Source organism: Lucilia cuprina, chromosome 3 (assembly GCF_022045245.1).
Source record: "Lucilia cuprina isolate Lc7/37 chromosome 3, ASM2204524v1, whole genome shotgun sequence".
In the NCBI taxonomy this organism is placed as follows: Eukaryota; Metazoa; Arthropoda; class Insecta; order Diptera; family Calliphoridae; genus Lucilia; species Lucilia cuprina.
Window position 1 is genome coordinate 11,653,181 of NC_060951.1, and position 10,365 is coordinate 11,663,545.

General features: G+C 33.7%; 1 protein-coding gene across 1 annotated transcript in view; it reads left to right on the forward strand.

The window, feature by feature from the left end:
• Window positions 1-1,287: 1,287 nt before the first annotated feature.
• Window positions 1,288-10,365, forward strand: part of LOC111681455 (protein IFH1) — a 39,623-nt gene continuing 30,545 nt past the window's right edge. Inside the window, exon 1 of the mRNA XM_046945857.1 lies at window positions 1,288-1,530. The gene's annotated coding sequence lies outside the window, so the exon portion shown is untranslated. The remainder of the gene's footprint in view (window positions 1,531-10,365) is intronic.

The following is a 10,365-nucleotide window of genomic DNA, read 5'->3' on the forward strand; positions in this document are numbered from 1 at the left end:
TTAACTTTGAAGGTCTATATTTCCGGATGCTCCAACTTCCTATATGAAGGTATAGGTCGTTTGGTGGGGTTTTCTCTGGACAAACGTGTGATAACCTGGCAATATGAGTGCTAAATGCACCGCCATCCTAATTGAAACAAAACAGGTCCGAAAGTGGGTTAAGAGTATATATTCGGATTTAATATATTATAGATCCACTTCCAACCTAACATGGTGGTAAGAAGTGTTGAAGTTATTTGTGTTATTTTTATTAACATTGTTATTTATATATTGTACTTTTGTATTCAATTTAGAATTGAATATTTGTTTGTCTAAAAGCCTTAGTTTTAAGATACTCGAAAAGCAAGAAAACCGAGAGTTTTCATAAACCTACAACAAATAAAAATATGAAGTCTGACATCTGCAATTACTGTAAAAAGAAAGGTTTGTGATTGTCGAAAATGGTTGAATGATGGAAAGCCAATTAAGTCCAAAGCCGTTAAGAAGTTAAAACAAAAATGGCTACAATTAGAGCAGTCTTAAGTATAGCAGCACACAAAAATTTGCATCTTGCTCAATTCGATGTTTCAACAGCATTCTTATATGGAGAATTAGAAGATTTTGAAGTGGAAAAGTTTGCAGATCTATCTATCTATCTATCTATCTATCTATCTATCTATCTATCTATCTATCTATCTATCTATCTATCTATCTATCTATCTATCTATCTATCTATCTATCTATCTATCTATCTATCTATCTATCTATCTATCTATCTATCTATCTATCTATCTATCTATCTATCTATCTATCTATCTATCTATCTATCTATCTATCTATCTATCTATCTATCTATCTATCTATCTATCTATCTATCTATCTATCTATCTCTCTTTACTAACAAATATTATTCTTCCAGATTTTAAGTTCAGAGCAGCTCAATCTTTAAGAATATATACTTTGTCTTCGGGTTTTTTTAATATTGTTGGCCTGTGTTTTCCACACCCTACCACTTACACGAAATTTTGCTAAAAACAAAGCCAAGCCAAGGTGAGTGTTAAAAATAAAATGTTGTTTTCTTATCTAAAACTTCCTGAAATAATGAAGAAAAAAATGAATAAAACCTACAAAAATGCATCTTTAATAAAATTTGGGATATTGCGCAAAAAGCATTGTTACTCAAAAGAGTCTTTCACAATGTGTGGAGTATAGCTGAAAGAGAGAAAATTTTATGTTTATGTTCCACACATAAGGATACAAACAGGTTGATAGCAACGATGTTACAGATACAATTGAGAGAACTACAGCATCAGTTTAACTAGAACTTTGAACCTTAAAACTTGGCAAACGGCAACAATACGCATAAAACGGAAACGAAAAAAAATATATAAAAAATTAAATAAAATAAAATATCAAAAATTTTTGGTGAAACGGAAACAAATTATGTGTTACAAAAAAATTTAAATTTAGCAAAAAATTTAAAACGTGAAATCAAGTTTAAGAAAGTTGTTTATTTATGTGCTGGTGTGGGTGTCAAAAAAAGGATATTTGGTATTGTTATACACATATATACAAACATACTAATGTATAATACATAAGAATACATATACAAATACAACTGAATACATACTTACATTACAATATTCTCTTGAATTATAAATGTTAAAAAGGAATTTTAAATTTTATTTAAATTTACACCTCTTAATATACATACATTCATGCATACATAAGTAATATGTACAAACAATTATTCGCATACATTTGTAATCGACCCCATATTGCTTTAAACAGCCACACAAATTTTTTCATGACCACAAACAAGGATTGTGTTTATTTATTCAGCATTCCCTGGCACACAGACACACACTCATCTTCACACAATACAAAAAGGATGCGTGCTCCATTATAATAGTTTCATAAATAGTAAACCGTTTATTATTATTGTTTCTTTTCCTTTTATACAACCATGGAATTTTTATCTTAGGAAATTAAAAGCTTTGTAAAACTTATTTGAATTGTTTTTGTTATTATGAGTTTTAACCTAAATGGAAGTACTGCGTCATAGGAAGGCTACATTTGCTAATCATTTAAAATGTAATATTTGTTTAAAATATTCAACATTTTATAGCCTTTGCAATAACGAGACTCATTCAGAAATTATAACAACTCACAAATTTTATTACAAGACTTTTTTCGAGATCGACCTATAATTGATCGTAGCTCCTATATTAGGGTTACCTTCGAAAAACACATGCATATATAAACTATTCTTATAATTTTTTGCGGATCGGTTCATATTTGGTCACATCTGTGACACAAATATGATATTTTTACCACGGTATAATCAGTAGAAAAGTACGATCTCAATATTACATGCCTTGAATTGTCATAAAAAAGAAAATTTAAAAAAATATAAAGAACAAGTACGAATAAAATGTGATTTAGTTTTCATAATAAAGCATTTAAGTTAAATTGTACCTTGCCTCAGATATACTAAAGCCATTTACTGTTAAATAAAATTGTGGATATTTAAGTACAAATTTAATGGAAGCTTTTTAGAGGGGCCAGGTTCAAATGAGGCCCTATAATTATAAAGTTCATCAGGGTCATCAAGACTAGTATAGAACTTGGTTTTGCAGCTTTTTGTCGAGATACGAGTATATTAAAGATAATTAGTTCAGTTATATGGGGCCTAGGTGAAAAAATTAACCGATGTTACCCATTTTCAATAGGCTTCGTCTACAGTACCATAAAAGATCATGTGTCAAATTTCATTGAATTATCTCCAAAATTGCGACCTGTAATTTGATTAAAATGTTTACAAGCCCTATTCGGGGGTACAGTTGTATGGGGGCTAGGTGAAATAATGGACCGATCTTAACCATTTTCGTCCCTGGGACAATAGAAGATAATGTACCAAATTTCATTCAATTATCTTCAAAATTGCGGCCTGTAGTTTGATTACAATGTTTACATGGACGGACAGACAGACGGACGGACATAGCTAAATCGACCTAGAAAATGTTTCTAAACCGATTGGCATACTTTAAGGTGCGTTACAAACATCAGTACAAAACCAATATACCCTCCCCACTAAAGTGGTGTAGGGTATAAAAACATCAAATAAAAATTAGGGTATACGCCAGTCATGGGCAAACACATACCACATTTGTGTGCGTTAAGCAGCAGAGAGATGACTGCACGTTATAACAAAATGGTGGTACACTCAGAAAAGTTTTGAAATTTGTTTTCTATTGCAAATACTTTTTACGACGAGAAAAACTCATGAACTTTTCGGCATTTTAAACAAAAATGGAATAAAGGGAAAGAGTTTTTCATTTAAGAAAAGTAGTAGTATTTTTAAAAAGTACTATTAAATAAAACTACTGAAATATCATTAAGAAAATCACGACTTTCTATTCGATTTCGAACTTTTAAGGGATATTACCGAGATATTAACTGAACTTAATTTAAAGTTCAACTAATCTATCCAAATCAATGTTTCCTTTATATTCCTTAATACGCAATAAGTCACCAATGTGTTGATCGGTTAACCTATTCCGCAATTTACTTAAAATCAGTTTCATACTTGAGAATGCCACCTCACAGTTATATGTGGTGCCAAACATGGAATATAGCTTATATATTTCGTTTTTTAAATTGAAATATTTTGTATCATCTAGGTTAGGTTAGGTTTGCAGGCTGTCCCTTGCAGTTCGCATTAGGGGCACACTTGGGTCCATGTTATGATCCCTTTGTGGTACCTGAAAAGAGAAAGAAAACGGTCGGCGTATTATTACACTTCGACCCATCTACTCTGGTTTCCTATCCAAACCATTTTGTCGCACGAATAAAGGAGTCTATCCTTCGGATGTCAGCCTCAGATAGGTCCGTTAAATCGTGCATGACATTTGCTCCTAGCAGATTCGATCTATGCTCCGCTAGGGCAGGACACTGACAGAGGAAGTGAACAGTACTCTCCTCTTCCTCTTGAATTAGGACTCGTGATTTTCGTGGGTCATAAGACGGCCACATGATCCTCGCCAGTCTACAGGTAGCCTCAGTCGACCATCTGTGTTGCGCAAGCTCGTGGAGTTTTTCGCGAATCGAGCGCTTGCAGCTTGAAAGCGGAATGCCAACGAAATTGTCGGTGTACTCTGTCGCTAGTGAGGAACCCACTTTCGCAAGAGAGTCCGCGATGGTATTACCAGGTATCTGTCGATGTCCTGGAATCCAATACAGTCCCACTGTGGAATGTTTCGCCATCTTGTTTAGAGATGCCCGGCATTCTAGGACCAAGTGTGATGTTGTATAAACACCACTTATAGCCCTTAGGGCAGCCTGACTGTCGGTATAAATTCGAATATCTTCCTGGTATATTCGATAGAACCTGAGCCAGTTTGCAGCCCGTTTTATGGCTGATAATTCAGCCTGAAGTACGCTACATTGGTCAGGAAGTTTAAAAGAAACTTCCGTTCCAGTATGTGCAATATAGAAGCCACCGCCCACGCCATCTTTCGATTTAGAGCCATCGGTGAAGACCTGATACGAACCGTCACGGAGGATAGATTCCATCTCATTTGGGTCGTGTTGAATCGACACTGAAAAGCTTATATCTAAAGATGGTTTGGGGATGCAATAATCAATGTTTCCTGGCATTGCTCCTAGGAAGTTGATTATGGTAGAGTGGCCTGACTTAGTCATATGCCACCTACCGATTGTACTGAGTCTAATCGCTGAGTTGAGGGCAACCTCCTGAGCCATTAGATCAACAGGTAACCAATTCATCATGACAAAGAGAGCCTTTGATGGAGTGGTACGAAGGGCACCTGTAATCATTAGCGCCGCTGCGCGAAGGATACCTTCAAATCTCTTTCGGTGGACGTCCAATAGTAGGGATTTCCACCAGACGAGTGCTCCATACATTAGTATGGGCTTGACTACCATGTCGAAGAGCCATTTGGTATTCTTGGGATTAATACCCCAGGATTTGCCTATTGCTCTCCTACATGAGTATAGGGCCGCAGCCGCTTTGTCCACTCTGGATTGAGTGTTCAGATGCCATGATAGTTTTGAATCCAGGATGACTCCTAGATATTTTGCACTATCAGATAACTTTAACTCGACCCCATTCAAACGAGGGAGAGTGAAAGTGGGTAACTTGTATTTCCTGGTGAAGAGCAGTTTCATTCTATGCGATATAGTGTCCAGGTATTTTCCAGATACTATGACAGACACGTCGTCCGCATACGCAATGACCCCAAAGCCCTTGGACCTAAGTTCCATGAGAAGGGGATTCAATGCAAGGTTCCATAGTAATGGAGACAGAACTCCACCTTGTGGAGTTCCGCGACTAGCCACTTTCGTGACATTTGCTGCTCCCATTTCCGAGACGATGACCCTTTTAGTCAGTAGTCTCTTTATGAAAGCTTGAATAGGCTGGTTTATTCCCAGGCCATGTAAAGCCGATATTATCGACTCAGGGTGTACATTATTGAAAGCCCCCTCAATATCAAGAAAGGCATCAAGTGTGTACTCCCCTTGCTCTAGAGTCTTTTCTATGTGACCCACTAGCGAGTGTAGCGCAGTCTCAACGGATTTACCTTTCATATAGGCATGTTGGGACGCTGATAAGAGGTCAGGATTGATACTCATTCTCAGATGTATATCAATGATCCTTTCCAGTGTTTTGAGAAGAAAGGAGGACATACTAATTGGTCTGAAGTCCTTTGGCTTCGTGTGAGAGGTCTTTCCCCCTTTCGGGATAAAGACCACTTTACACTTGGTCCAGGGTTCTGGTATATACGACCATTTAAGGCAGGCAGTATATAACCGAATTAGCCAAGGCATTAGATGGACAGCATTATGTTGCAAATCCGCAGGTATAATACCATCAGGACCCGGTGATTTAAATGGGTCAAAACTCTTAATTGCCCAGTTGATCCTATCTTCATTTATGGATATTTTGGTATCAGCTGGAAGATTTGAGAGCTGCATGTCAATTCTGTTTTCAGGAGATTGACAGCCTGGAAAATGCGTAGCCATTAGAACTTCCAAGGTTTCCTGGCTGCTGGTCGTCCAGTTTCCACATGATTTCTGAATGAAACTCGGGACTGGAGGAGTTGACGATAAGACTTTGCGAAGTCGACTGGTCTCGGAGGAACCTTCCACGCCGCTACAGAAGGTTCTCCAAGATTTGCGCTTTGCATTTCTTATCAGATTTTTGAATCTATTTACAGAGGTCTTGTGAGAAATCCAGTTTCCTGTTTTCTTTGCCTCATTAAATAGCCTTCGCGATTCTCTTCGAGATTTCGCAATGTCCGCAGACCACCATGGAGGTCTGTATCATCTATCTTTTGCCAAAATTTTTCCCCAGATTCCATAGGAACTTCAAAATCATTACGCATTTTATGCAATTCTTCGTGAAGAAAAGCATCTTGCTCTTCTATTTCACATCTAAGGGGATTATCATGTATTTCTATTGTTTTTTTTATAAATTTTAAGTCTTGAAATCTGTCATTGTAATTCTTTTTTATGGACTCAACTATTTTGGCATATTTCTGAATACAATTAAACGTATTAAAATTAAATTCTATGAATATTGATGAAGTTTTCTTAAGATTTGATATACTATTACTTTTTAATTGATTTATTAAGTGATCTAATTTTGTACTAAATTGGTGAATAATTCTATTCAAATGAAATATTTTTATATTTTTACCTTGCAGGCATAAATTAAGGTCATTTAATATCTCGGTAATATCACATAAAAATGCGAAATCTAATAGAAAGTCGGGATTTTCAAGACAATTAGTAAGGTGTTTTGTATCTTTATTGGATAAAGTTTTTAAAAATTCGAGTACTTCTTTTCTTAAATGGAAAAGTCTTTCCAAACTTTTGCCTCGACTTAGCCAACGGACTTCGGTATATAAAAGTAAATCTCCATAATCCGAATTAAGGTTTTCTAGAAAATCTTTAAATTTTCTGTGTGTCAGAGAATTGTGCCCCCTCTTATTATTTTTACAACAACATCCATTGTATTTTTCATACCCAACTCTTTGGAGAAAAGAGCTTGTTGGTGTATGACACAATGGAATGCTGGGCAATTTATTCCATTTTTGTTTAAAATGCCCAAAAGTCCTTTATTTTTGCCTCTCATTACCTTTGCTCCATCCGAACATATTAAGGCTAATTTATTTTTGTCAGCAAATGCAAAAACATTAACATCTAATGCATCATACAGAACTTGTCCTGTTACATAACCATGAAGTGAAACCACTTCAAACATTTCTTCGAAGCACTCTAAATTTGCATTAACTGTTTTAATACAAATAATTAACTGGCAAATATTATTGATATCCGTACTCTCATCTAGAGAAATCGAAAAATATTTGCAATTAATTAATCTTTTTTTTGCTGACATTTTAATAAATTTGCTTATATCTTCCGTTCTTCTTGTTATAGTACGACGAGATAATGGTATATCCTGGCAGAGTTTCATAGTTTCATGGCATTTTTCTCCAAAACAACTCAAAATATCTGTAGTTAAATTTAAGAAAAAAATGCCATCCTCTAATGGGCGACATTGTTTTGCTAACGATAAAGCAACTACATAAGATGCCTTTTTATGTGGCAATGATTTTTTTTGGCTACTTAAAGGAAGATTGTTGCAATTATTTGCTGTTGTTTCATTAATTATAAATTTTAAGAAAAACTCTGCTTTTAATTGCAACAACTTTACTTTTCTGTCATGTCCCCTAAGGTCATTTAAGGGTCCATGGCAAGTTTCATAATGCCTTTTCAAAAAAAAAATAAATTATTTTCCCAATTTTTATCAAACATTTTGCTAGGTGTAATAAAAGAGAAAAAATCATAAGCATAAAAAAATCCGCAACGTGATCTTGTTTCTACAAAAGCTGAACAGCTACTGATTTGATTTTGATCTCTGAGATCGTAACAAAGCAACAAACAAGTGGTCATTTTAGTAAAACACAGAAACACCAATACACACAAGCTTATAGTGTAGGTGTGTCAACAAACCGTCAGCAAAATTTCTTGGCCTATGCACGCGTGCATTAGAATTTCAGTTTTGCTCGTGACTGGTATACGCACAATTGGGACGAACGACGAATTTCGTAAAGCACGCCGAACTTGTCGACAACAATTTGTTGCGTAAATTTGTCAAATGGAACACAATCAAATTGTTCGTACTGCGAATTCGTTTTAAAATTTGTTTGTTCAAAATTGGGAAAAGTAAGAAAAAGGAACAAAAATTATATTTTTGTGAATCTCCACGATTTTGAGATAATTTTAACAGCTTTTAAATTTATTCGAACATTATTTCGAAATTAGAAAATTTAAGAAATTGGCCTCGAAAAGAACTAAAATTATATTTTTGTGAATATCCCCAATATTGAAATTATTTTAACAGCTTCAAAATTTTTTCGAACATTTCATCGAATTTTCGATTTTAATTTTAAATATTCCAACATAGAATTGTAGTGTACTCGGGACACCAGAAATGGTTTTAATGGCTTAAAAAACTTTTCGAACTTAAGTTCGAAGTTTCGAATATTCGAACATAATATTGTATTGTCATTAGCTGTACACACAATCGCCAAATTTCTGTAAATTCAGGGTACCGGAATTGGTCTTAAAACAATTTTTCCCAATTAATTCGTCGTTCGTCTGCGTAAGATATTTTTCTGGATATTTTGTCATCAAAATCTTATTTTCATTAAAATGACAGATAGAGACTATTCAATATAGTCCCTCGATATATAATTTCAAATTAATTTTTTCATTATTAATTGAAAAGTTTTAATTTAAAGCAAAATAATTTAAAATCTATTTTTTAGAACTTCGTTAAAACTGTGGTCCGGTTTCGATGAAATTTGAAGGGAATATTTTTCTAAGTCTGAAACTAAATACATAAACAATATCCCACATTATAATGATAATTCGTTCGAAAATAAAATATCAGAATATATGCTTGAAAATTAAAGATTTTAGAAATTGATGCACAAAATTTGTAACAACATAAAAACACATAGAATGTATAACGTGTGAGATATTCCCAAATAACTTTTAGACTTTTTACTTTCTATACCTTGTTTCGAGCAGATAACTGACTTTAGACCCCTCATTTAGGTCCTCAAAACGAATTTGTTTGCTAATTTTGATTTAACTAGATACATACATCGTTAATAAAAAAATCCACAGCAAACATTGTAATTGTTGTTACAGATTTTTAAATATTGATCACTAAGTATGGTTGTCATTCGAATAAAAATTTTTCGATTAATCGAGGAAAAATTATTCTTTTTCTTCGTACAAATAAAAAATTTCCGATTTAGAATAAAGAATAATTCGAAAAAATTTTTGTCGAATAATCGAATTTTCGAATAAAATTTTAATGTTTTTATCCATATTTTATAATATTAAATTACTTTTTTTGTAAAACAAATACGAAATCAAAAGATCTGTTATTATTGAAACAAATCTTTTACTAATTTTTTCAATTTATATTTTGCAATGTTAAAAGAAGAATGCTTCCTGTTTTAGAAGTGATTCTGTGTTTTTTTAAAATACGCTGATACAATTTGAGAAGGTTGTTACGAAATTGTAAAGTGTGTAGGATTGCTTTAAGAAATTGTGAGTTGGTTGTACGAACGATAATAATATTTTAATATTTCTGCAAGTTTTACAAACGGGTAGCAACATAAAAATGCTTGTCGTACAACATTATTCTATTTTACACTTAAATTGCATTTATACGCCACCTTACCATCTTCATTAAAAAATAACGTTGTTTTAAGAGGTTGTTATCCTTATAAATTTAAACATAATTTCATTGTCATTCGCACCTTTATAAGTTAGCTATCTGCTTTATAATAATTTTCTAAAGGGAACCAGATATGGATGCTAGGTTAAATCGTAGACATATATTGCCAATTGTCTGTTTTCAACAGACAGGCAGGACGTTTAAGAATCTTATAAGGCTCTAATATTTCGATGTGTTACAAACGGAATAATAAATACAATACACCCTAAACTATAGTCTATAGACAAGACAATAGACTAGACTATAGTCTATAGACAGGACTATAGACTAAACTATAGTCTATAGACTAGACTGTAGACTAAACTATAGACTAGACTATAGACTATACTATAGACTGGACTATAGACTATAGACTAGACTAGACTAGACTATAGACTAGACTATAGACTATACTATACATTAGACTATAGACTAGACTATAGACTATACTATACACTAGACTATAGACTAGACTATAGACTAGACTATAGACTAGACTATAGACTAGACTATAGATTAGACTATAGACTAGACTATAGACTAGACTATAGACTAGACTATAG